This window comes from Formica exsecta, unplaced genomic scaffold (genome assembly GCF_003651465.1).
Source record: "Formica exsecta isolate Colony F162 unplaced genomic scaffold, ASM365146v1 scaffold38, whole genome shotgun sequence".
Classification (NCBI taxonomy): Eukaryota; Metazoa; Arthropoda; class Insecta; order Hymenoptera; family Formicidae; genus Formica; species Formica exsecta.
In genome coordinates this window covers 1,482,963-1,490,470 of record NW_021851042.1, presented here as the reverse complement: position 1 = coordinate 1,490,470, position 7,508 = coordinate 1,482,963, and the positions used below count along the sequence as shown (strand labels likewise).

Sequence of the window (7,508 nt, the reverse complement as noted above, 5' to 3'; positions counted from 1 at the left end):
ATATAGTTATAAAATGCATACACACATATATTCAATAATTATTGAATATATTGTGTATTTATTTGTGATTTATGTATAGTGCATAATTTTAACTTCAAAGCCATTTAAATCTTACTAGTTTCCACTTTTGTCAAAGCTAAAATTATGCTTACAATCTTAACTTCCAAAAATTTGAAACCTAAGGTCTTTTAATACAAAATTGCAATGTATGCCAAAATTTCTCGTAGCATTATAGTTTATAAGAGTTAACAAAAATAATTTCCAACGCTTTCTAAAAAATATATATATACCACATAAATTACATTGTAATGTTTAAAATTATACGAAACATTTATAAGATATAAAAAACATAGCTATGCTCACAGTGCATAATTATAAAAATTTAACACCCAAATCTACAATAATTTACATAACTTATATATTTGTTTTTTTTTTGTTTAAATTCTATTTTAATTATAGTTGATATAATTTATAGAAATTAATTGAGAAAATATAATTTTCTCAATTATTTATAATTTGCATTGCATTTATTATATTTCAGTAATTGTCAATAGTGATGTTTTCTAAAAGGAAAACTGCTCAGAGTGCATTGTAAACATTAAATATGCGAAATATTCTTTAAAAAGAAAATCGCCATAGCACCTGGTGCGATGTCATTCAGAGTAAGAAACATATACGATTAAAATCATTAATCTTTACTCAAATTATGACTATTAAAATAGTCAATATATAGCAGACTTTACACACACATACACACCAATGCATGTACTTATGTATACAAATGTTGTAGTTTTATTTATTAACTTTTTGAATTGCAATGGCTTTGTAGCTCATTTTAGAAGCAGTTAAAAATAATTTTGATAAACTTATATTAGATTAAAAATATATTAGATTATATTAGATTAAAAATTGTTTAAATATGTAAACATAATACCTTTTTCTCAAATTATCTCTGAAACACAAAATTTGTGAATATCGCTTAACGAGCGTAAGCATATTTTAAATCTTTTTTTACAAATCTTTTTCTAAAAACATTTGTGAAAAGAATTTAAAAAAATGAGAATTTAGTACAATATTTTCTATCATAAATCTTCCTCTATTTCAAGTCAGCTGTTTTTTTCTAAACCAAAATGTTTTTCTCGCATTGTTCTCGTGTCTCGTACTATTTATATTTGTTATATTAGACTGCATTTGAATGAAAAGCGAGTAAAAATTAGAATATGTAACAATGTTTTAGTGTAACTTAAAGAAAAAAAATTATCAAAAAATTATTAGATGAGGAAGTCTTTCTCAAATATCTTTGTCATGATTCAAAATTCATGTTTTTTTTTGTAAATTTAAAACTACAAAAACTTGTCAATATAGGCCGGTTAATACCCGGCTATCATCGGGCTATCATATAAACGTGAAAAGATTAATTAATGCTGTTAATGATTAAAACTCCTTCGAAATAAAAAAACAGTTAAAACTATAAGAAAATATAATAATTATAATAAAATAGACCTCCGCGTTTCGAAAATTACGATTTTTTAAATATTTTTTATATGTGTGTAAAAAACGGAGAACTAAAGCTAATATATAAATAATTATACACAGAAACACAAAATAAATGGCGCGCGTTATAGCGTTCTAGTTTTCTATAAAGTTTTTATCATTAGCAGCGTTAATTAATTTTTTTCATGAATTTATGATCACTCGATTAAAGATATACCGTAGGTTACGTTTTTAACCATATGAGGTACTGCTCGATTTTGTGGACAGTTTTGTCTATTCTATTCTACAATAAAGAAAATTTTCTTTTCCTTCGATCTCTCGCTCAAAGAAATCTAGTTGGAGTAAGTATGGCCAGTAGCAATGAAAATTAGCTCCAACTGACATAAAAAATGAATAGATATATAAGCTACGCAAATATACGTGGTCTTCCCTCCTCTAGGCCTATATCAGTTCAGATTGTTTGCACTTGTGCAGCTGCAAATTGAACTATTTACATACTAAATCGGTAATGAGCCGATTTGATTTTTCTATTCGATTGATTTTACCGGTGATAACGGATCTCTCTTCTCTCTCGGGTAATGTCTGCTTTTTTTCGTAGCGCCAATCACAAGAAAAACCACTTCAAAATTTAGAAAAACATTAAACATTAATACCGACACATGTAATTATTTTTATTCGCGAGAAAAATTCTAATCTGATTAAATCATAAATAATCTTACAAGAATTACAGATTATATGTATATATGGGTATACTATGTATATATGTGTATGTATATATGTGTATACTATATAATTTGCTTTTTTTAAAAACTTTAGCATCTATTTATTAATCTATATTTTTAAAGTTTACATTTCATAATGAGATTTTCTTTTTCATTTCACGCTGTATTATTTGTTATACTTTTGAGTTTTTCCACACATCTCATCTCCTCTTGATTCTTCTCAATGTTGGATAGACTCGCTTACTTAAATTATTCATGCACGCATCGCATATTGGCATGAAGAGGCTATAATAGCAGCCACCTCGTTGTTATCATATTCAGCGTTGGGAACGATGATTTCACAGCACGCCGCGGAAGGCCAGCAACAAACGATTGTCTACCGTTCTGTAGGCCGTTAAAGCGCAAGTGTTTTCCGGCATACGCCGGTATGCAAGGTTACAAACATTTCTTTATAATTATCCGCAATTTAATACATAATAGAAACATGTTAGTTCAGGTTAGATCAAATCGTTTTAAAGCCCGGTTTACGTTAGATTAGGCATTGCTCGAGTCAGAAAACGGTAACGTTTGAGATTATGATCTCGTTTGACACGGCTATAATTTTCTGGGCGTATATTTTAAAGAACTGTAATTTCTGTATAAATATTACTAGAAGCACAAAGTAGCAATACGAATAAACAAACCAGTAATGTTAATTAAAGCGGATAAAACATTAATATGATATATATACATATATATATATATAAAACTTTGTTTTATAACTTCGCAACCACTCATATTCGATTATAAATTATTTATATAAACTTTTTCCTTTATTTTGACATGAAGAATATCCTAAAAGTTTGTCCAAATATTTCGTAAAGTATTTCTGTATTATATATATATATATATATATATATATTAATATTACAATTATATTAATATTACAATTTATTATAATAGAGAGAAATTCTTTTAACTCTCTAAGTTTCTTCATTTTCTTATATTTTGCTTACACATAAACTAAATGTTAATTTCAACGCAAGATAATTGTTTTAAAAAGCATTGAAGTACGAGATATATAGTACTATTGATCAATTAACTCGATTCGGCTAATTTAGCGCACGATTCTTCATAACGCATGTTTTCGCTTATCGATTTGCATACAAATATTTTTATGGAATAAAAAAACTGCAAGTTTCTCGTGTCATGTATACATATAATTAGAATTTAAAGACATTGCCAAAAGATGCCGGTTAATAACATTGTGTATTTCTGAGAAACAAATTTGTCACTTTAATTCGCTGTCCGGGTCACTGAACTCGCCGATCAGAGACACGTTTCGGAATGATATACGTGCCGATACACTTCGAATCCGCAATTATGACAATATACAATCTTCAAATGTCGCGTTTCCAAATTAAAAAATAAAACATATTTAGAACCTGTTCAAGAGCGTTAAGCAAGATTTATGTCTGATGGTCATAATCAAACTATAATTAATGCATTGGAGAAATTTACTCGGGCAAAGGACGCGTTTTCAAAAAAAAAAAAAAAAAAAAAAAAAAAAAAACACTACCATCGTGCTCATTAAGATTTGGGATCAACTGCATAGAATGACATCAAAAGCGAAATGTCGCATCTGATATTCTTTACATAGCAACAAAATTCTTTCCCCATGCCATCGCTCTCTCTCTCTCTCTTTCTCTCCAATATTTTTAAATAATTTCTAAAAAGAAAACTACCATTGTTTTTCCAAATTTCTCAAAATCGCTAATTAACTCTTTCGTCACTAATATTTCTAAATATCAACAATGTATTAATCTATTCTTATATAAATTAGCATATAACGTGTCAAAAATAATAACAAAAGTATATAAAATCAAATTACGAAGTTTCCAATCCTACTCGATAAAAATGTATATATATATGGCGTTCGCGAGCAAGGAGTTAATTGAGAAGACATCCTTGTGTAGTCAGCTAAAGTACAAACACTAGGAATCTGTGGTAGAGAGAAATTTCTGGTATTCCTTGAACACTCTATATAGTGCTTCGATTTACCCTAATCCTCCTTGGAGCGGCTTATAGAGTATATCAGCGCGCGACGTGACGACGATCATTGGAGTCGGCGTTCCGATATCGCGAACAGTTTTGCGACATCAAGGCCGCCTCCTTACCCGAGATCTTGTCTCGCCTCGATGACTCACGCCTAGCTTGGCTGCTTCCTTCCACCTTCGAGGTTGCCCGAGAGACCGATCGCGACCACCTCCGTCACCGCTTCTTGCGCTTATAGTGAGCTTTAGCATACCTTGTAGAACGACGGCGATTGCGGTACCGCCGCGGTCACTTTTTTGCCCGAGGAAACGGAGATGGCGATGGGAAGAGGAAGTAACATTGCCCTGCATCACCGCGGAGGTCTTGTTTTTCTCGTGATACATTTAACCCTTGGGGGGGGGGGGATCGAAAACGTAGTAGTAGCTCTACCCGGAAGAGTCGTCCTTCTGAAATTCTACCTCGAGTCGCTAATCTGAGATTAGATGGTTTCACGATCTGATACCGTCGGACTTCAATGTAACAAGTCGATAGACATTGCGATGAAGCCGAGATGACGATCAATGGCGTTTAACCTTTGACACTAAACACACGGCTATGCATTGTATTAACAGTTGGTTGAGCATTATTGTGCAATCTGTCCTGCATATTGTCGAAGAACGAAACACAGTTTTCTCCGCAGCAAAATTATTACAATAATAAAATAATTATCGCAATAACAATAAGTAAAATTGCGGTATAACGTAATAAATAGTTTTATTTATTAATTTAAATATAAATAAAAAGACAAGAATGAAAATTTTGATTTAGCTTTCCAACAGTTAAAAAAAAAGTTGGATTTGCACGAAGAAATTGATACATTGACGATACTGTTCCTTGAATCATTAGGTAAAGATGAAAGTTCTGAGAAAGGATAGAGTTGATCAAACAAGTGTTTCGTTTTTAATCTTTGCGAATTATTAGACAGAGAAAGAGATTGTGCCAACATGTTCGTGTAACCAGAGTTGTGTCTAGATGGTTACAATACAAAAGTAGACTTATACCGACGAGGTAGCATACGAGAAGAGACGGGGAAAAGAGAGGACCGACAGACGAGTCCTTCTCGTGTGCACGTTCATTCGTCATAATGCACGCGCCGCGGTAGGTATAATAGGTACACCCGGAGCTATAGCGATGCTTAAAGGCATCGCCAATTATCGCTGTGCATCCTCCCGACGAGATGCCTGCCCATGAAGACGCGCATACAATCCACCCCTCTTTTATGTTCTCTTTTTTATTTTTCCTCCTCGACCATACAGCATAGTCTGTTCGCATCATGATGACGACCGTGTATATCCATTAGCCCGGTACTGCTGCGTTTGCGCGCTCCGGAAAAGGTAGGATGACCGGTTTCTTAATCTCTTCTCTTGTGCTCCAAAAATATCTAACAATAAGTGAAAACTGACCAAAGGAAAAATCTGTTAACGTTTCGTATCACTTTCGTATTTTTTGTTTCCGTCGTATAAATTCATATCTCGTAAACTTAACTTACAACTTTGCAATGCTAGAGAGACTTGTGTCATATTAGGATCATAAAAATTTTCATATTGAAGCGAAAGACTTATTTTTAAAGTACGCAAGTATTTTACATTATCATATTTATCTTTTATTATAATATAAGTTGTAGAATTATAAAAAAATATATGATATAAAATTTTGTTAGAAAATATTAAAACTTCAAGTTTTGAACTAATTTATTATAAAAATATAATACAAGCTCAGCTTTCAAAACCGTAATGCTTCACTTTACACTCGCGTGTAGAGATTCGTAATATTCCGAAACTAGATGCACATTATTTTGAAAATATATGGTTCGCGTAATGATTACGAACGAAAGGGGTTGAAACGCACGAGCGTGATTAAAGGGTGCGATCTCTAGACCTCCCGCGAGAGCTACCGAAGAAACTGGTGCAGGTGCGCGCCTTTCCAAGAGCCGATACGGGATTAAACCGGATCATCTTCCCTCGGCGAGTTAATTGGCCGCTTGTACACGCACGCGGAAGACGATGCTCGCACGCCAACGGCACGGTGACACGCACGTGGCAGTCGTTTCACACCGCTTCCGGCTGTCTGGCGGATGACGCGGTTTATCGTAATAATCGAGTGCATTGATTCGTTGCGATGCTCGGACGCGATTACGTCGTGCAACCGATGGGAACCATAAGGAAAATATAACGCTATTTCCAGGCTCGTAAAAATATGTTGCAACGTTTTTACAGCGATTTTCCTCTCGTGACGAAGAAATTCTAATAGTTTCCGGCGGAAAAATTCGAAAGAAAGCCGCAGAATTACGCGCAGTCATCCATAAAAGCGGAAGAAGAGACACATGATATATATTTTGTATAAACCGACAGTATAATTGTCCTCTCTACAGAAAAATTGGAAAATATTATTTCCTTATAACTCTAATTTTTAACGATGACAATGAGTTGATTAATTAAATCTTAAACCTCTGGTAAAAAAATATAATATAAGTGAAAAATATAACTGAAATTAATTTTATCTCTTTTAACAATATCAATGAGTTTCTTTCACTCAAAAATTTGTGGAGAAAATTTTTTGATGTAGTATTTGTACTATAAAAAGCATCATTATTCTCTCAGTAGTAGAAAATAACTCCATTACATAATGTCTCACATATTTAAAAGTGTTTACCGAATTTTAATATTCTTTGAAGGTGCTTTTTATATTACTCGAATATTATAATATCGGAATTTCTCGTGAGTCAGCTTGTATTTATAGAAAAACCGACGCAATGAAAGGCAAATGCACGATGCGCTCAGCCATTTGTACAGTAATCATTTGCAGCGAGCATTCCGCAGCCGCATATGCAGTTTTGCACTCTTATTCTCGGGTACCGCTTTGTCTACCACGGCAGACGTAAAGCGATTACGGCGGACGGCATACGCTGTCCCGGTTCAAATTGCAGAGTTTAGCGAAATGATAATAACAGACAGAGAGAGAGAGAGAGAGAGAGACAGAGAGACAGAGAAAGACAGAAAGAGAGAGAGAGAGAGAGAGAGAGAAAGAGCGCATAATCACGGCGTTACGCGTGAATGAGTGATATCCGAAGGAGAGCACTACGATGAAAATCAAAGTGCCAATAATCAAAGATAATCAGCGACGTATAATGATTGGTATCGGCAAAGATATGGCTTGCGAATAAATAAAAAAAGATGCTAAATTTCATCAACCTATCTCTTAGTTTTGTCAATGTAAAAG

General features: G+C 33.3%; 1 protein-coding gene across 3 annotated transcripts in view; it reads left to right on the top strand.

Annotated features, from left to right (window-relative positions):
• Positions 1–324, top strand: part of LOC115239428 (protein takeout) — a 5,904-nt gene extending 5,580 nt beyond the window's left edge. Inside the window, exon 7 of one of the 3 annotated variants that reach the window (XM_029813942.1) lies at positions 14–324. The gene's annotated coding sequence lies outside the window, so the exon portion shown is untranslated. Of the gene's footprint in view, positions 1–10 lie in introns of all 3 variants that reach the window. The other 2 variants (XM_029813941.1, XM_029813940.1) reach the window with 2 other exon arrangements.
• The last annotated feature ends 7,184 nt before the right edge of the window (positions 325–7,508 follow it).